The sequence below is a fragment of the Lygodium microphyllum genome, chromosome 9 (genome assembly GCF_053477565.2).
Source record: "Lygodium microphyllum isolate KBCC chromosome 9, Lygodium_microphyllum_v1.1.10, whole genome shotgun sequence".
In the NCBI taxonomy this organism is placed as follows: Eukaryota; Viridiplantae; Streptophyta; class Polypodiopsida; order Schizaeales; family Lygodiaceae; genus Lygodium; species Lygodium microphyllum.
Genome location: NC_141143.1, coordinates 90,503,923 through 90,525,141, shown reverse-complemented (window position 1 = coordinate 90,525,141; position 21,219 = coordinate 90,503,923). Strand labels below are relative to the sequence as shown.

General features: G+C 44.1%; 1 protein-coding gene and 2 pseudogenes across 1 annotated transcript in view; 1 reads left to right on the top strand and 2 right to left on the bottom strand.

Moving 5' to 3' along the window:
• The window catches only part of DAL1 (E3 Ubiquitin ligase family protein), a 76,395-nt gene that overhangs the window by 34,051 nt on the left and 21,125 nt on the right, over nucleotides 1-21,219 (top strand). The gene's annotated exons all lie outside the window — the stretch shown is intronic.
• LOC148031279 (uncharacterized) lies at nucleotides 5,089-8,813 on the bottom strand (annotated as a pseudogene).
• LOC148031278 (uncharacterized) lies at nucleotides 8,938-11,165 on the bottom strand (annotated as a pseudogene).

Here is a 21,219-nt window from a genome sequence, read left to right as displayed (position 1 = left end):
CGCAGGTCCTAGCAGCCTCTGTGAGATAGACGAGTGATGCTAGGTGATGGAGGAGAAGCTAGGCTGCAAAAATGTAGGTCCCAACAACTTGTGTGATAAACAAGTGACGCTAGGTGATGGAGGTGAAGCTAGACTACAAAAACACAAGTCCCAACAGCCCCTGTGATAGACAAATGATGCCAAGTGATGGAGGAGAAGCTAGGCTGCAAAAACGCAGGTCCCAGCAGCCCCTGTAATAGACGAGTGATGAAATTATTGACGCTTGATGATGTAGACTGTTGCGAGAGGCTAGGATGCTGACACCAAGTTGGAGATGATGATGCTAGGCAAGGAGAAGATCTTCACACCGAAAAACGCAGGTGAAGGTGGAGCGTGATGGAAAAGGGCGTTGACGCCAAGGAGATGATGGTGACGCCAGGTGAAAGATGCTTCAAACGCAAGGCTTGATGCTAGAATAGGGTGCTTGAAGCAGAAGAGGAAAGGTGAAGGCAGCCACAAGCCATGAATTGCAATGTCCTCCTAAAGGGGTGTGAGGGAGTGGAAGGGGTTGATTAGAGAAGAGAAGGGTGTTTGATGACAAAGGAAGAGGGGTGAAGAATGACTAAAGAGTGGTGGTAGGGTGGTAAAGAATGAATGAAATGATTGCCTATTTATAGGCATAAGTTGTCCAGGGCGGTGAAGAATGAATGACATGATTGCCTATTTATAGACATAAGCTGTCTAGAGTGGCGCACCACTATGTGGGTACCCATTGAAAAGTGGCCAAAATTGGACATCAACTCTTTTTGGGGCTGTCAAGGCAAAACCCTAAATGAAGTGTGTGAATTGAAGAAGTGGTTTCATAACACCCCCTCTCAGGCCCAACAAGGATGAAGAAAGAGGAGTGAAGAGAGATACGAGGAAGAGGTAGAGGATCTCGGGGATCCAAGATTTCCACGTGAAAAGTAACCTGTAGTAAGGAATAGTAGACGGGATGAATTGTAGAACTTGACTCCACCTTAAGAGAGAAGCCACTAGCTTTGTAACTCCATGTTGAAAGGAATTCGAAGGTTGCCTCACCAAGTGGTTGCTAATTTTCCAAGGCTCTGATCTAAGTGGTCTTTGAAGATCTTAGGTATCAGGAAAAGAAATGACTGCCTGAAGATAGCCATCCCAAAAGAGTAAATGGTGGGTGATGAACTTCATGATGAGTAGGTGCCCCTCTTGAGGGTGGAGGTGCAAGGGTCCTCTCTGAAGCCGAACAAGTAGAAGCTTCCTCTGAGGGTAAGGAGAGTATACTTCCCTTTGAATCCCCCTCTATAAGAGAGGGAATCTAAAAACTCATGGATCACGAACTCTGAATCATTTGATGATGAAGGAAGTGTGGTCGGTCATGCCGAAGAAGGTATCTAGGGTATTGAAGATATTGAAGAACTCCTAGAGGTGGCCTCTCGAACTTGAGTAGTGGAAGGTGGAGGTTGAGCCAAGGGTGGGCAACAATTGTTGTCTCTCAGTGGAGCAGATTGTAGAGCCGAAGTAATAGAAGGGGTCGAACAACCATGGTCTTGTGAAGGAGCGGATTGCCGAGAGGACGGTATCCAACAATCATTCTCTCTCAAGGGAGCGGATTGTAGAATTGCAGGTTGTTGAGTCGGCATTCTTGAAACCCTAGAAGAAGTAAAAGCAACCTCCATAACGCATTGTGGCGGTCGCGAGGAGGCCATGGTACTAGTCGATCCTCTTGGGGCTCGAAAGGGCTTAGTGTGCATCGGATGCATCTTATTGCCTTGATCATAAAAATCTGAAAGCTGGTGTTGAATAAACTCTATGGCCCAAAAGGGAGAGGCGGCACATCGAGTGCTTGGGGGTAGATGCATATACTCCAGCGGGGTAGAGAGCAGAGGTCCATGCCAGCAAGCATAGGTGGGGGTGCCGGTGACGTAAGAAGAGGAGCACCCAGTGGTTTGTCCAACTGCATGTGGAGAAGTCATAGCACTAGAGTGTCAACTTGTAAAAGGATGGGGTGGGTGGGAGAGGAAGAGAAAGGTATGTTTGTCTCCTAGTGATGCAACGGAAATGAAGGGGAAAATTAGTAGATGATGCCGAACTTGCAACATCTTTGCCTTTTTTGATGAATAGGGTCTTTAGGTCTCTGAGCTCTTGCGCTTTGATACCATGTCAAAAATAATGCGTATGCTCTCATATCATGTCAAGATAAGTGAAGGTGTAGAGAGACAATAGGGTTTGCGGGAGTAACACAAAGTGTGTATGGCAAACACTGAGAGAGAAGAGAAACTCAGAAACACAAGAAGAACATGGTGATGATACATTGAATTATGCTATGAGAAGAAAAGTTGATACAGTGGAGCCGAAGCTTAGAAGATAATTGTACTGTCCTATCTGAATCAATTGGGAACACTTTTGGGGAATTTGCATGTGAAGGGAGCGAAATGTAGTTCTCTGGGTAGTGGGCTATCGAAGTAATCACTAGAATGTGAAAGACAATTGTCGAGGAAGTGACAAACTGCAGTCCTCTGATATCATCAAAGATGTGGAGGATGATCACCAGCTGTTGAGGGAGTGAACCGCAGTCCTCAGATGCGGAGGAGTGACTTGGTTAGCAAAATGCAAATCCCAGAGTGTCGGATCTGTCAAATGCAGGGAGAGTAGCCCAGATGTTGATGTCAGGTGGATAATGATGACACTAGATGATGGAGGATGAGTCAGGCTGCAAAAATGCAGGTCGTAGCAGCCTTTGTGTGATAGATGAGTGATGCCAGGTGATGGGGAGAAGCTAGGTTGCAAAAACGTAGGTCCTAATAGCCATGTGATAAATGAGTGAAGCTAAGTGATGCAGGAGGAGCCACGCTGCAGAAACACATGTCTCAGCAGCCCTTGTGATAGACGAATGATGCCAGGTGATGGAAGAGGAGCTAGGCTGCAAAAACGCAAGTCCTAGTAGCCCCTGTAATAGACAAGTGATGAAATCACTAATGCTCGGTGATGTAGACTATCGCCAGAGGCTAAGATGCCGACGCCAAGCTGGAGATGATGACGCCAGGCAAGGAGAAGATCTCCACATTGAAAAACGCAAGTGAAGGTGGAGCATGATAGAAAAGGGTAATGATGCCAAGAAGATGATGGTGACGCTAGGTGGAAGATGCTCCAAATGCAAGGCCTGATGTTGGAATAGGGTGCTTGAAGCAGAAGAGGAAGGGTGAAGGTAGGCACAAGCCACGAGTCACGAGCCACGAGCCACAATGTCCTCTTGAAGGGGTGTGAGGGCAATGGAAGGGGCTGATGAGAGAAGAGAGGGGTGTTTGATGACGGAGGAAGAGGGGGTGAAGAATGACTAAAGAGTGGTGGTAGGGTGGTGAGGAACGAACGAAGTGATTGCCTATTAATAGGCATAAGTTGTCTAGGGTGGTGCACCATTGTGTGGGCACCCACTGGAAAAGTGGCCAAAATGTGGACACCAACCTTTTTTGGGGTTGTCAAGGCGAAACCCTAAATGAAGTGTGTGAATTGAAGAAGTGGTTTCTTGACATTTAGGACCAGGTTGGAGTGTGTCATCCTTTGTACAGATCCCGAAACACAATAGACAGCCTCTGAAAGTGTACAACAGCAGTAAATGCAGATCTAGATTAAGACTGGGACAGATTGAATAGTGGGTATCAGCTGAAAAGTGTTTGAATAGATAGGCGACAGCTGGCAGTTTCAAAGCACAGGAGCATGCTGCCTTTGTGGATGCTGGCATCAGCACCAATGTGGCAAACACAGGCATCAAACCACTTGGCAGTAGCAAATGTAAAGTGCTGCAGCTCCTCTGACAAATGGCGATGGCTGGAAATATCTGTGAGCAAGCTGTAGACTGTCCCCAGTCAGCAAATGCAGGGTATGGAGGGCTGTGGGCTGATCGCCAGGCCCAATCGATAGAGAAGGATTGAATGCAAGTGCTAGCTAAAGGACAACCACCTTGAACTGGAATATCTCAAGAAGGGGTGTGGATAGCAGAGAATAGGTGCCAACAATCTCCAAAATAAGAAAAGGTTGAGTGATGGGAAGCTTGTCTATTTATAGACGAGTGGGTTCTCCCAAATTAGGGTTTGGTTCATGGGACAAAGACACTCTCTAGAAACATGTTTCTTTTTAATGAAAGCTTCGTAATTTACATGTTTTGGGACTGTTTTTTTTTGCAAGTAAAATGTGGCTGATTATATTACTAGAAAAAGCTGATTACAACGGAGTGCTCATACTCAACAGACTAGCTCGAGCTGATGAAAGTCACAAATACATCATGTATACAAGCCTCTCAAGGCGGTCTGGGGGGATTGGGGGCAAGAAGCCATAGAGGGGAGGTGTATTGCCATCTGGGGCTGCCTGCCTGCATCACGAAAAACAGGTCCTGGCCGCCCTAAGTGCGCATGAAATGACATCGGAGCTCCTGACGAGCCTTGGATTCGCCCTACACCTGATCCCATTGGCTGTGGAGAGAGTGGATGAGGGAGGTCCAAAGCTCTGCTAAGGTCGCATGTACTGAAAGTCTCTCTGTGCCAAAAGCCTCCTGACACTACGCCTTCGAGATATATCAACTAGTGAGACTCCCTATGATCTCCCATAGCTCAGAGCGGTCTGCCATGGGCTCTAGTATCTGGCGGATGGGTAGAGCCTCCAAATCGACCATTGCGCACAACCTTGCCTTGATAAAGAATATCGTGTTGTGCATCTCGACCTCATACTGAAGGTGACGGCTTGCGAGCAGAAATGTGAGAAAGAGAAGAAGATTTCATGTCTGTCTTACTCACCTCCCAACCAAATATACCCTCTTCCCATCTTCTAATCGGGTCTCTAGGGCCTGTTTTCATGGTGCACCCGACCGGTGTTCCCAAATAGACAAGTCCTACCCAATTGAGCAAGAAAATTGAGGGTATCCCTCGAGCTTCGGACCTTGGCACTTCTTGCCCTTGTTCGGGACACACTAATTAATGGCCGTCTTGGGCTACTTGCCCGGTCGAAGGTTATTATGTCTGACATTCTCTCCCCCTTTCAAAAATCATTGTCCTCAATGATTAATGATGGGAAGTGTCGTCGAATCAGAGTTTCTGATTCCTATGTAGCATCAATAACTGGTAGACCCTTCCAGGCAACTAGATACTCGTGGAGAGTACGATTACGCAACTGTTTATCTCTCCGATCTAGTATCTTGTCTGGTCCATGGTCAACAACTGGATCCTGTTCCTGCAAAGGTACCATACCATCAATTAGATTATTATCACGTGAGATATACTTTCTTAATTTGCTAACATGAAACACTGGATGAACACGGCATCCAGGAGGAAGTTCCAATTGGTAAGCTACATCACTTAGCTTTTGAATAAATTTCCACTGTCCACAATATCTTGGAGGAGACACACTCATACTCATCCTCACTGATGAGGTTACCATTATCATCAAATAATGACTCCTTAAGTGGTAGTTGTGTAGGCAAGGGGGGGATGTCATCATGAGGCACATGATATGAGCTACCAGAGCCCTGCCTTACATATGTCTGCAAGCCACTCGAACCACCCCTCCTCGATGATGGAGGGCGTCGAATGATCATGCCCTTGCTACCACCTACTCGAACTCCTCGCCCACGAGCATGCTGACTGCGAGTGTCACGAGTATCTGCTGCTATAAGCTCTCTATAGAGCTTTGCAAAAATCATCTCCTCCTTCTCATCCACCTCCTTATGTATACTCGGAAGAGTGTCGCCCGTCAACTTGAATGTATCAACGTTTACCTACACAATATAGTGATGCACGTAAGATTGATCATTGTAAATGCTAAAGTCTAAATTGTAAAGTATAAAGTTTAAAATTCAAAGTTCAAAGTTTAAAAGTTAAAACAACAAATTTTAAATGTTATAGTTAAGTGTTTAAATTTTACCTGCTTTGGACCACCCATGCTCATCATAGCCCTCATCATACGTAAGTTAGTGCGGCAATAGATTAGCTGTTCTAACTGTCGTGTACTAAGCCGATTGCGAATCTTTGTGTGAATGAGAGAATAGGCACTCTAGTTTCTCTCTCATGCACTCGAAGAGCAATTTTGAGCAAGGATCCTCATGGCTAAGGGTTGAAGGGTCTCCAGTGCATATCCAAAGTTTTGCCACCAAAATAAAGGCTTCACAAGTGACTCTCTCCTCGAACAAGTGGAAGAAGCAAAAGCCACATGTCCTCTCTTATCTGCATAGTATCCTAGCTCCTCTAGCATTGCATTGTGGTCATCCAGAGGGACCACACGAGTCAAATAAGCAAGCTGGTCTGAACGGAACTCTTTATCATCCATGACCGCTGGTGACTTGTAGACCGGATGTACTAATGCGGCAAAACCATGGATGGGCTTATGCATCCATGCCCATATTCTCTTTACTATCTCTAAAACATGTGGACGTTGTGTCTCTGTGATCACTGTACAAGCACGTGCCTCCGCCAATGCCGCTCTAAAGAAGTGAACGAGAAGGTCCATGGTGGACCCCTTGCAATTACTCATATGTAACACTCTATAAAAGGGAGTCACGATATTACGCGAGCGGTGATCGAGAGCAAGCCTCACTCACAACCCGATAACGAGACGTTAAAGAGTGCCGGTTGGGGTAATTGACTTTGTCAAATGCACAATACAACTTGAAAAATTCAAATTTTCGATAATACACCACAAGCCACATATAAAAACAAGACAAAACACAATGCCTCTTAAAGCTCAAAACAAGTAAAAACCCGAATGTGGGTAGAGCATCACACAACCACAACACAACGAAAATGCCAATAATTCGAAAACAAACCAAGTGAGATATATTTTCGTACCTTAACAACCTTGAGTCGATGCTCGGCGCTTTGACACCCAAAAGCTCCATCTTCCAAATTGGCATGACGAGCTCACTCTAGTATGCGACCCTCCACTCTCCTCTCTCACAAAATACAATTGTAATCAAAGGGGAAGGCCCTTAACTCTCCATTCTTATCTTCTTATATAGTTTTCTATCCACACTCACACACGTTAGGCTTTTTGCTTTCAGCTTTCAGCTTTTGGCTTTTGCTTTTCACTATTTTCGTTTTTTTTGCCCTATGCCTGTTTGCAACTTGTTTGGATCATAACTTCGTCATTTGAACTCTGAATATAGTTGTTTGGGTACTCAAAATGATCGGAACGTATCTGGTCGACAAGCCAATGCAAGCAGAATTACGAAACTCTATCAAAAATGGGCAAAAATACCGATTTCGTAGATCACATCATTTTTCTCCATCTTTTATCTTGGACGACTTATTCCCTTCCTTGGCCTATTGTTCTTGTAATTGCACACACTTTCAGCACACATGTCCTCTTTTTCTTCAAAAAATACTCGCTGACGATGTAAAACGTACGATCTTTTTCTTTGATCCTTGAGTCTTCTAAATAAACATTCTCTGGTGGATATGAACGTGTTTTTTATGCAATGTGCCCTAGCAAGAATATGGTTTTTTGAAATGAACTCCGTGCCCAATCATTCATGATTTGGAAAAATATGTAATGTTGGATCCATGATATGCAACCAATCAATCGATGCTACATACAAAAATAATGTATGCATTGAAGAAATTGTGCCTAGTCTATCTACATGTAATCGTACATCATGCAAAATGTAAACAAAATTTCTTGATTAATTTAAAATTCCTTATCTTTACCTCTCAACTCTCATAAAAAAGATATGATATACTTCGCTCCACCCATCCAAAATCTCATAATCACTCTAGAAAATGATGGTCCTCAAGATGTTGACCAGATAAGAACAACCCATCTCACAATTGGTGGCGTCCTTCACGACCCTCTAACTCACCCAACCTCCTTACACACTCAACCAAAGGTTCCTAACTTTGTGATGAGCATCCCAAATATCGTGCGTGTAAGAAATGTGCATGCTCAATGACAGGTGCTCTCTCATGTGCGCGTGCATCTAAAATTTACTGCATATAGCTGCAGCGGACCTCATGCCGTCCTAGTGCTCAATGATGGTGCAAAATGTGCATAATTTCAACCCATGGCATGGAAGTATTTGATAAGAACAGGAGACGACTCCCGAGTCATCAACAAGTGTAACTTGAAGTGCTCGTGAACCCATAATCCCCGTGATGTGCAAGAGTCTCGATAAGAATACATACCTAGCTCCTCAATGTTCAGTAGCTATTGACAAACACAAGCTTCATCCTGTTCAAAAAAATACCAAGCTCGACCAAGGCTATCAAGTTTCACACTCAACAAATCAAACAAAATGACAGAAGCAAATCCTAAGCTAGACAAACACAAAAAATCCAACTACGAAATAACAAAACAAACTGTCACGCAAATAACTAAGCTAGCAAAAATAAACCTAACTACAATTTGACTAGGGCTTTTCAGTTTTCAGAAAAACACTTGACAACGACAATGATAACAACACAGACTTTTTGCCAAAACTGCTCATTAAGGCACAAGCGTTGCATGGCTTTGGCCTCCTTTGTCTCATGCTCATCCCACTCATTCCATAGAGTGGACACCATTATCTAGGACCGCTCCTCATAAAGGCTCTCCAGCAATAACCACATGGAAGCAAAGCGAGTTGAAGAAGGCTTTTTCAACTTCAGTGTGCTATGCTCACAATACATTGCAAGCACCTTTACCTTTACCGTGAAGAATGTGATAATTGATGTAGCTTTGCAGGCCACCCTCTTCACCCACTTGAGCTTCCCAAAGTCCTCCATGAGCAAGTCCAAACAATGACTTGCACATGGAGTCCACACAATTGTAGGAAACTCGGCCTTAAGCAAACGGCCCATGTGCCGACAATTCGATGCATTGTCGGTAACAACTTGCACCACATTTGAGGGGCCCACCTACAATCACAATTTACAAATTACAAGTTATGTATAAATCAAATTTCAATTATGAATCATGATATTATTATAATGAAAGAAAGTGAAACAAATTTAAAACGCAAATTGCAATGTATTCCTCAATGATAGCTTGTCGAATGTGGCGGTAGATGAATGTGCCTGTCGTTTTTCTCCCCCTCTTGCCGGTATCTATGGCCCACAAAAAGTAAGTGCCGAGTGGACATGAGACAAGCATGTTGATGATGCCCCATTTCTTATGATCACTCCATCCGTCGGTGAGAATCATATTTTATCCATGCGGCCCGAATAGGATCAAGGGCTCTATCAATTCTCTCCTTCTCTTCATGTATCTTTCTCGTCCTCATATCGTTGTATGTGACACTGGGCCATCCTTCACATGGACCCACATTGGCAATGGCTTTTACCATCTTTTTCCATTGCTCTTGCTTTAGGACATTGAATGCAAGATTGCACTCAATCACTGTGCGTGCAATTTCAATGTCCACAAGTCGTTGCCTTTCTCTAAGAAAGGCAACCGATCCACGCACATGACCGGGAGCTTGAGAGAGTGACGATTGTCTCTCTAGCACCGCATGAGCCTCCACTCTTTGTCTTTTATCGGAGCCGAATGTAGATGTGGAGCCCCCACCACCAATGGTAGAGGCCTCTCTCGCATTGGTTGAAGATACGCCCACATTGGATGCTTTCTCATTAGTAGGCATAGGAGTTGGTGCCGATAAGCCACTTCCTCCTCTGCTTGTGGATCCCCCTCTCATCTTGGCAAGAATCTCCTCCGCAATGTTTTGAGGGATCACCTTGCATGGAGCAACTTGCCCCCCCGTCTTGGAAAGATGTTGGAGAAGCTGAGTTGCACCACTTGTATAGCGCTTCTCGCAATACTTGTATGCCCAATGGTGGGAGTTGGACTTCTTTATGTCCCTCTCCTCATGGATCGCATGCAAATTGAAGGCCTTGTGCTTCTCACGAGTCATGGTGCCGATGACGGATAAAAAGGCGAGAGAGAGAGAGAGAGAGAGAGAGAGAGAGAGAGAGAGAGAGAGAGAGAGAGACTTGAGTCTCGACTCTTGAAAGTTAAGTCTTGAAAGTTGAAAGGGAGGGAGACTTGAGAGGCTCGAGGGTTGGGGTAAAGTTGAAAGAGCAAGAGTGAGAGAGAGGGGATGGGAGATGAGAATGGCAAATGCTTTGATAGGGTGTGGAATAGAGGGGATGGGAGATGAGATTTGATAATGGCAAATGCTTTGATAGGGTGCGGGAAAGAGGGGATGGGAGGTGAGATTTGAGAATGACAAATCACAAGTCCATTCAAGAATCAAGATCCAAGAGAGGAAGAAGAGAATGGTAAGTCACGAGTGCTTGCTGAATTGGTGTGGAAGCATGGAGGAGAGGAGCACCTTTTGTAGATGAGAGAAGGGTCAAAGTTCAAACATTCAAAGAGGGGTCAACGGTCAAAGAGAGGGCTGCCAGCTAGAAGGAATCCAAAGAGGGCTGGGGAGGGGAGTGCATGGCTGGAAAAGGGGGTGGGGTGAGGTATCTAAGGTTTCCCACCCCCCAAAAAGTGCCACGCAAGTAGGCGGAGTAAAAGCGGGGGCGCAGGAAATGTGTGACGCGGGACGTGCAGGCGAGGTGGCCTAAACATGCGCAAAATCACATACGAATTCGTACGGATACGTACCGTACGGTACCTTATGAATCGTACCGTACGAACCTGTCTGTACGACGTACGAAGGCAACTATGTCAAAAGGGATAGGATGTGCCAATATTTGAAGATCCTTTCAATGAGGTGTGTGGTTGGATAGGTGGAATGGTGAATGGTGATGTGGAAAATGGTGTATGGATGTAAATGTAGATGTGGGTGTAGCAAAAGAAAAGGGTGGATGGGTGGGACTTAAAATTGTGGTGAAGATGTGGAGAAAGTGAATGCATTAAATTGATTTTGGGAATTTAATGGTGGAAATTGAAATGATGGAAATGAAGAGGAGACAGCAACATCAATTTGACTATAAGATGCAAAACTCCAAGACAGACTTATTCCATAGTCAATAAACTAGAACTATCTTTCTTATAACCTGTTCTAGAATCTTGCATAGATATAGAAGCAAAATAAGAAGGATCAGAAGTAGAAGTGTACCTTGCATTGGAGTGGATGCATTAGGTTGGAATAATGGAACATACTTCGGATCTCTTTCTCTACTAGAAAGGCCCATCCCTAATTGAGGCTTCGATGATCCTGCAGCATCTTGAGATTTATGAGCAACATCTAAAGGAAAGGTCATGTTTACCTTCAATAGCTTGTTAGGCTTGATGGATGAGAATCAAGTCATACTCCACCCGTGAAATCTCAAAGGGTTTGTAGACTCCATGATAATTAGAAGTCTCTCCACTAGTGTCGTTGGGAAAGCTACGAAGCCCACTCTTGCTTGGTTCTCAACATAGGATGTATTGGAGATTCAAGTAGTGTGGAAGTATTCAAAGTCCTTTGTATGGATCCCAAAACTCAATAGACAGCCTTCCAAGTGTGCGGTAGCAGCAAACACAGATTTGGAGAGTTTGGGTCAGTGCTGAACAAGATAGGGACAGCAGCTGAAAGTGACCAAAAGAGGTAGGCGACAGTTGGCAGTTGCAAAATGCAGCAGTATGCTGCCTTTGTGGATGACAATGTCATCACCAATGTAGCAAGCGCAGGCAATAAACCACCTAGCAGCAGCAAATGCAAAGTGCAGCAGCTCCCCCAACAAATGGCGATGGCTGGAAACAGCCACGAGCAAGCTGTAGATGGTTGCTAGGTAGCAGACATAGGATCTAGAGGGCTGTGGGCTGCCAGCCCTAGCTGATGGAGAAGGGGCGCCAAATGAAGAACATCAATCTTGAATGATGATATCTACAAAGCCTGATATTTTGGAAGCAGCCCAAGAGGTAGCCTTAGAAGCTGAAGGACTACATATGCCATGGATGCTTGGTAAAGCCTCAGAACCACAAAGGAAGAAGATCAAGATGTTTGACCAAAAGAAGGTAGATAAACGGGAACCAAAGCATAAGGATGGAGATAGACCACCTTTGCTATCTAAAAAGAAGCCAACATATCAACAATTAGTAGAATATACAAGAGAAGGACGATGTTTCTCTTGTGGAGAAAAAGGACATATGGCTGGTCAATGCCCTAATAAGGCAAAGAAGGAAACCAGTCTCAAAAGACACCTCAGGCAAATGCTGTATCTAAGGAATCTTTGCAATAGGATGAAACTCCATCAGAGAAAAGAAAGCTTTTTATGGCATGGGGTAGAATTGGTAATCAACCTATTCGCATTCATTTTGATATAGGAGCTACATATTATTCTATCATTCCTCAGATTGTTGTAGCTCTACATCTACCAAAGGAGAGGTTTGGAACATAAAAAATGTCAGATGTTGCTTTTCAAGGAATGGAGTCCAAAGTTACTTCCATTCTTGGGAAACTACGAATTGAGATTGGAGATTATGTAGATCATGAGAGTTTTGTCATGGGAGATCTTGGTCATTGTGATGTTGTATTAGGAATATCTTGTCATAGAAGAATAAATCCAGCCATTGATTGGAATCAAAACAAGTTTAGATTCCCTTTCAAGGGTAAAAATGTATCTTTTGATGTGGAAGTGGAAGGAAACTCTATTGCCATCTTATCCCATGTATAAATTTGTAAAGCAATGAAAAAGTCTATTTCCTCGTACTTGATTTTTATTAAAGATTCTAACAAAGAGTCTAGAATTGAAGAATCCATCTCAAATATGAATAAGGACCGAATGAGTTTCTTAAAGGAGTATGAAGATTATTTTGCAGATACTTTACCTGACGAGTTACCACCAGAGAGGCTAGAAGATCATCACATCGATCTGATTTGTGGGAGCTCACCTCCAAATAGGCCACTCTATTGTGTGAGTCTAACACAATAAGAGGAGATCATGAAGCAAGTGAATGAGCTCTTAGAGAAGGGTCTAATAAGACCCCGTTCCTCATCTTTTTGCTCTCCAGTCCTCTTAGTGCTGAGGAAAGATCTTCGCACATATGTGTGGACTGCAAGGCCCTCAACAAAATTACAATACGAAATAGGTTTTCCATTTCAAGAATTGATGATATCTTGGATAGATTGAATGAATCCAAAGTATTGACCAGGATTGACTTGAAGATTGACTATCATGAGATAATGATTGCTTCTCAAAATATTCATAAAACAACATTCAAGACAACTTTTGGCTTGTATGAGTTTCGTGTGCTACCATTTGATCTTATCAATGCTTCTGTAACCTTTAATAGAATGATGGAAAGAATCTTTAGTGCACATCGGGGAAGTTTACAAGTATTTTCTTTGATGATATATTGGTTCATTCAAAAGATGAGAAAAAGCATCGGAGAAGTTTACAAGTACTTTATTTTAAGGTAACACTTGAAAATAGTGTTTCAAGAACTCCGTAAACATAAACTTTATGTTAAAAAGAGTGAGTTTTTTCTAGAAGAGATTCACTACTTGAGCCATATTGTATCCAAAGATGGAATTCGGATGGATCCTAAAAAAGTCAAGTCTATTGTAGAATGGCCAGAATTGACTAGTGTTCATGAAGCTCGAAGTTTCTTGGGATTATGCTTTTATCACAGGAGATTCATTAAATGGTTTGCAGTGGTTGTTGGACCATTGCATGATTTAACCAAGAAAGTAGTGGTGTTCTGATGGACTAAACTAGAGAAGGAAGCTTTTGAAGCTCTAAAGTTCTATATTAGCAAAGGATCTGCTTTGATTACGCCTAATTTGTTGAGATCTTTCTTGGTGGAATATGATGCTTCAGAAGACTGCATTGGTGCAGTTTTAAACTAAGAAGGACATGTAGATGCTTATGCAAGTAGAAGGTTGCAAAATGCAGAAAGAAATGCTACTACCTATGAAAAGGAGTTAATGGCCATCATTCAAGCTTTAAAAGATTGGAGATACTATCTTTTAGGTGGAGAATTTCTCATTAAGACAGACCATGATAGTTTGAGTTTAGCTTAATTTAACTTTCAAATATTATATATCCTTGGAAAACAAAACAAAGTAGTTGATGCCCTGTCAAGAAGGCCTTAGATTCATGCAGTGTCCATGATTCATCATACAAATTTCACTAGTATGAGAGACATGTATGCTTTTGATGAAGATTTTAAAATTATCTAGGAGAAATTTACAACTTGGTAAATGAAAAAACTCTTATATTACTAAAGATGGGTTTCTTATGATGGAGAATCTTATATGGCTCATTGTGGTATTCTAGCCACAACCAAGGCACTTGTAATATATTTCTTTTGGCCAAGCCTTCGACAAGACATTGAGTAATTTATCAAAGAATGTCTTGTGTGCCAAAAGATTAAGTTTAATCACCAAAAGTCTGCAGGGCTTTTGTAACCATTACCAATTCCGAGCCAACCTTGGGAAAGCATTGTATGGATTTTATTTTTGACTTGCCAAAATTAGCAAACGGCAATGATGACATATGGACTATTATTGATAGGTTTAGCAAACAAGCTCATTTTATTCTAGTCAAGAAGACTATCAAGTCTCAACATATGACTACAATATTTATTCAACAAATCTTTAAGTATCATGGATTGCCACAATTCATTGTGGGTGATAGAGATCCACGAACCACTAGTCTCTTTTGGCGAGCTCTTTTTGAAAATTTGGTTATAAAGCTTATCTTTGTCAAAGTGCAGCGATGCGGAAGCGTGGGACCAAGACTGAGAGAGAGAGAGAACATAGAGAGAAGAGAGAGAAAGAGACAGTGGAAGATGAAGATCTGCTGTATACAAAGATATGCTGATATGTACACGGGCGCAGTGCGCGGGACTACGTGTCTCCACCTCGACGATGCAACCTTTTGTTCACCTCGAAGTCTGCTGCAGTCTGCACGATCTCCAACGTGAAATCTGCAAATAGAGATGTAATCTGCACGAATCTCCAGCCTGAAACTTGTGATCAGAAGTGGCTAGAAGACTGCAGAAGATCGGCTATAAATAGCCAGAAAATGGGCGCCAAAATATACAGGTCGGCTGTATTAAATGCAGCCGACTGTCCAGGTACAGGTCGGACTGCCACGTGGCAGTCTCGACTGGCCAGTCCGACTGGCTGCCTGGACAGGATCTGATCGCTAACACTCCCTCTTAGAGCCTGGGCGGGGCAGAAGCCTGAGGGATCTGGCATGTCTCCAAAGTAGAGCCTGGGGAAGCGCCTTCGTAAACAAATCTGCAAGATTGTCCTCCGTCTTGCAGTACTCCACAGCGATAGTCTCATCTAGAAGCTTCTCTTTGATGAAGTGGTACTGGATTTCTATGTGCTTTGTCCAGGCATGGAAAACAGGATTCCGTGCCAAGGCAATGCAACTCTCATTGTCGCATTGCAGCAAAGTAGGACGAGTCTGGGGGTAGCCAAGCTCCTCCAACAATCTCCGAAGCCACACAGCCTCACATGTAGTGGAAGACGCGGCCCGATACTCCGCCTCAGTAGACGAAAGGGCTACCGTGGGTTGCTTCTTGCTACTTCATGAGATAACACCGGCACCCAAGGTAAAATAGTAACCTGTTGTAGACCGCCTGTGGTCCACATCACCAGCCCAATTTGAGTCGCTCGAACCTGCAAGTACAAGATCTGAACCACCTGTGCTTGCTGGATAATGAATCCCTAAGTCAGATGTCCCCCTCAAATACCGAAGTATCCGCTAGGCAGCCTGCCAATGCACCATTTGAGGTTCACTCATGAACCCCGCCAAGAGACCAACATCAAAACAAAGATCAACACGAGTGTTGAGGAGCCAAATCAATGATCCAATCAATTGACAATAGCGGGAAGCATCCGCCATGGGAGAAGCTGAATGTGAAGTGGCCTTCCAGTTCGGATCCATAGGAGTAGAAATGGTCCGACAATCCTCCATTGCAAAAGAAACCAAGAGCTCCTGTACATATCTCTGCTGAGAGAGGAAAATCCCCCTCTGAGACTGATAAATCTCATGGCCCAAGAAGAAGTGGAGTAGACCCAAATCTGTCATCTTGAACGTCTGATGTAAAGCTGCCTTCGTCTCTTTGATCTTCTATGCATGATCACCTGTGACAATCAAATCGTCAACATACAACACAAAAAGCACACAACCAGCCTTGGAAGTGTGTACATAAAGCTGCGGATCGGCCTTGGAACGCCGATAGCCCAACTGTGACTGAAGGAACGAATCAATCTTCTCGTTCCAGGCACGCGGAGCCTACTTGAGGCCATACAAAGCCTTCTTTAACCTATAGACTTTTCCATCGGAAGATCCAAAGCCAGGAGGCTGCTCGACATAGACCTCCTCCTTCAAATCACCATTGAGGAAGGCTGACTTCACATCCAACTGGTAGACAGGCCATCTCCTATGGCCAACCAAGGCAAGAACAGCTCAAATAGTTGCCATACGAGCAGTGGGGGCAAAAGTGTCATGACAATCAATCCCTGGGCGCTGTGCAAAACCTTTAGCAACAAGGCAAGCCTTGTGCTTGTCCAAAGAACCATCGCTAAGGTACTTGGTCTTGAAGACCCATTTGACACCAATCACCTTCTTATTCGGGGGGCGAGGCACGAGAGACCAAGTGCCATTCCTCTCAATAGCCTCCAACTCGGCTTCCATAGCTTTCTTCCATGGTGCGGACTGTAAAGCCTTCTTCACGGAGGTGGGCTCTCGATCCTGTATAATACGGGTCATCAAACAATAGTTAGAGCAAACAAGCTCCGTATAATGTGCCTGGTGTCTCCATGACCGCCGCGGACCATCCTGCGGTCCCCACTCCTTAGGGACCCCCTCGATCCTTGAATCACGGAGCGTGTCATGGGCCCAACGAGGAGGAGGCCGGACCTCTCCTTGTCTCTCTCCATCAGCTGAAGACTCTGGGATATCCACCGGTGGTAACTCCTCGGGGGTGACCGGTGGAACAATAGACTTTGTATCGGAAACAGAATCGGAATCAAAAGGCGCGGGCTCCAAAGGAACTGTCTCGGGAGTCCAACTCTCCCCTGGATCTCCAAGAACGGGATGCTCCTCACCCGCTGCTATGGCTGGAACCTCCACGAACCGCACATCTCGACTGGTGTACACATCCCGCTTGACGGGATCATACAGACGATAGCCTTGGGACTAAGAGCTGTAGCCAACAAACACCTGTCTTCGGGAAGTTGCTTCAAATTTATCACGATGAGTCTTGGGAATGTGAACATAGGCATCACACCCAGAAACCCCGAAATAAGAAACATCGGGCTTAGTCCCAAAGTAAGCCTCAAAAGGTGTCATCCCATCAACAGCCGAAGTGGGGGATTAGTTAAGGATGTGGACTGCAGTAGCCACAGCCTCGGCCCACAGAAACTGAGATGTCTGTCGGTGCTCCATCATGGTGCGCGCTATCTCGATCACACTTCGGTTCTTCCGTTCAAGAATGTCATTTTCTTGAGGAGTGTTGGTGTTAGCAAACTCCTGGTGAATATCTTTATCTACACAAAAATGAGCAAACTCATTAGAAACAAATTCACCACCCTTGTCGGATCGCAAGGTCTTCAATCGCCGGCCTGATCGGTTCTCCTCAAAGAGAAGCCAATCCTTAAAGTGGGAGAAAGCTTCTGACTTCAATGCCAAGAAATAGGCCCTAGTCATCCTGCTGTAGTCATCTACGATCAACATGAAGTACGAGCTTCCTCTCAAGGACTCGTTCCTCATAGGGCCACAGAGATCCGTAGATACAAGCTCCATTGGGGAAGTAGACCGCCGCAAAGCTTTGTTGGGAATCGCATCCCTATGTTGTTTCCCATGAATGCAGGAGACGCATGGCTGCTGGCTCACCACTATGTCCGGCAACCCTCGAACAAGCTGTCCACGTGATGCCCTCCGAAGATAATCATAGTTGAGGTGACCAAACCGAGCATGCCATAGCTCTGACTGTGTTTGGGAGGTAAGAAGAAGAGTAGGGAGGGTGGTAGAAGACGTCAATTTGTAGATGCCGTTCTCCTCATATCCTGATGAGAGAACCTTCCTTGACCCACGATCAAGGACTTGCACCGAATCACTGTCAAACTCCACCAAAAGTCCAAGTGAACAAATCTTATGAACCAAAAGTAGATGATACCCTAAACCTGGCACATGCAAGACCTCTGAGGTATGGGTATCACCACGTCCATCTAGAATAAGCTGCATCTCACCCTGTCCTGCAATAGACACCGAAGAGCTATCTCCGATGAGAATCTGCCCATGCGAAGGTCGCAATTGGGCAACACCAACTTTTGAGGGATCTGATCAAGCTCCAGCCATATCTCCCGAGCCACCGTCAAGTGCTCGATGTGGGCTATCACGACTGTAGTACAAGACAGAAAAAGAAAAGAACGAATCCGGGCATTCAGTTTGTCCCAGTGAGACTGTGCCTTGGCTAACTCCGCACGAGCATCGGAAGAGAGTTTGGACTCATCTCTCACCAAGGGCCGGTCGATCTCCTCTTGTACAAGCTCCACCAAATCGTAGGACTCAAGGATGGCCAACATCATCACGCGCCAGATGCGGTAATTGTCGCCATCGAGCTTTTGATCTGCGGGAAGAGCCGGTAAGATAGGCACCTTCCGGTCCATGATCGTCTGGAACTCCAAGTCAATCTCTGTAGACATCTTCACCTGTAATGCCTTCACAAATGCAAAAGCAGCCCCCTCTGACTGTGAAAACGCAGCCTGCTAGGGCTCTTTCTGCCGCGTCCCGAATCTTCTTCACCCACCGGAGGCAATGAAAAAACAAAACCTGCACTTGAAGACTGAAAACTCAGCCTTCCTCCTCTTCAAACAGCAGTAAACAACAGCAAATCCACCAATTGGACTCCTTTTCCGCGCGCCCACGCTCGCTTCAGCCTTGTTCCGATGCGCAGCCCTCCCGCTCGCCCTCGAACGTTGGAAACGCAGCCTTGTGTCGCGATGGAATCTCCTCTTCAGGTTGGTTCTTCACTCAGTCAGCCCTTCTTCACTGCTCTGATACCATGTCAGAGTGCAGCGATGCGGAAGCGTGGGACCAAGATTTAGAGAGAGAGAACGCAGAGAGAAGAGAGAGAGAGACAGTGGAAGATGAAGATCTGTTGTATAAAGTGTGCTGTATACAAAGATATGCAGATATGTACACGGGCGCAGTGCTTGGGACTGCGTGTCTCCACCTCGACGATGCAACCTGTTGTTCACCTCGAAGTCCGCTGCAGTCTGCACGATCTCCAACCTGAAATCTGCAAACAGAGATGTAATCTGCACGAATCTCCAGCTTGAAACCTGCGATCAGAAGTGGCTAGAAGACTGCAGAAGATCGGCTATAAATAGCCAGAAAATGGGTACCAAAATATGTAGGTCGGCTGCATTTACAGGTACAGGTCGGACTGCCACGTGGCAATCCGACTGGTTAGTCCGACTGGCTGCCTGGACAGGATCTGATCGCTATTAATCTTTTCTTCTTTTTATTATCCTCAAATAGATGGTCAAAGTGAGATAACTAATGTCACAATATTTGATATACTGAAGTGCTATTGCCATGAAGCCAACCAATAATGGGAAAAGTATTTGCCTTTGGAAGAATATGTCTATAATAACACAGTTCATACTTCTACAAGTAAAGTGCCATTTGAAATCATACATGAAAAATCACTTTTATTACCTATTCTCAAAATCGAGGAGATATTTCATATCGATGAGTTCATGAGTGATATGGATACAACATTCGCCCAAGTTAGACGAGCTATCCAAAGATCTCAAGAAAAACAAAAGAAAGTAGCAGATAATTATCGGAGGCAATTGATTTTACAAAAAGGAGATTGGGTGTGGTTGAAATTTGACAAAGCTTGTCTAAAAAGCTCTAATAAGCCTTCATTCCAAGTCACTAAGCTCGTAGCAAGAAATTATGGGCCATTTTAAGTCGCTGAAAATATTAATGATATTTGTTATTTATAGGTTACAACTTCCAGATCATTGGAGAATTCACAATGCTTTTCATATTCATCTTTTGAAGCCTTATGAAGGGCCTCCACCACTGGAACCTATAATAGAGAATCCACTTGAAGTAGATGAATGGGAGGAGATACTTCAACTAGAGCAAATAGTCTTTCATATGATCAGAAAATGAGAAAGAAACGTTTCTAGAAAATTTCTTTTGAAATGTAAAATTACTCTCATTTAGATTCTAAATGGATGTCAGAAGAGTATTTTAAAGACTATCCAGAAATACTTGTAACTTATGAAGAAGTTGTAGAATCAGAAATACTTCAAGCAAGTCTTGAGGATAATACGGATTTCAAGAGAGAGGGACGTAACAAACCTCATGTATATCAATTATTACCAAGGCATATTGGCTCAATGATTCCAAATCAATTTGATACTCATGTACTTCGCAAGGCGATTTGTATTGTTTAAGTATTTCAAGCGTAGAAACAAGAAACAGCCGTTCCGGCCTGTAGGAACAGTCTAATGTGTTCTAGACCCTCAGAGGAGGTGAAATGGCCAGGGAACATTCCTTGCCATTTCCCTTGTTGTTCTCTGTTTGAAACTGTTGTTCTAGGCCTGTTGATAAAAGTTTTTTCTAGTTTTTTCTTTTTGCTTGTATCACATTTCTTCTACCATATGTTCACCTATCTCCATCGCCTAATGTGCACACACTAATATATATATATATATATCTCTCTCTCTCTCACACACACACACACACACACACACACACACACACACACATTGAAGATTCAAAGTGTCAAGACAATCCACAGGCCAATCAAGAGTTCATGCAAAGTTCAAATTTGATGCATTATGAACTCTTGCAAATCACAATCAAATTTCAGCCTATTCTCAATTCCAAGGTAATCATCCATTTATATTGTCTAATTTCAGGGGAAACTAGGATAGTTGGGGCAATTCAGAGCAATTTGGAGCTATGGCGATAATTGAGTCGATTTTGGGACATTTGGGTTAATTTGGAGCATTGAGGGGTATTGAGGTAATTAGAGGGACATTCTTTGGGGCAACTTGGGTTATGGAGGGCATATTTGGGGCACTTAAGACATGTGCCGTTCCCCCTGTTCCTGTTTCCCCACCTTGGACTTTCCCCCCGTTCCAGGGGGTCTTGTTCTCGTTCCCATTCCCCGTTCCAAGTAACTATGATTTCAATATATGATTAAATGTTCATCTTTCTATTTAAGGGTGGCTAATGGCCAAAACGCCATATAATTATACTTGGTTCGTCATTGACGAGATACCCAAGAGATATTAAAAGTGTTAGTTGGGCGGTCAAATTGACTAGTAAGCTCAGATGACTAAGA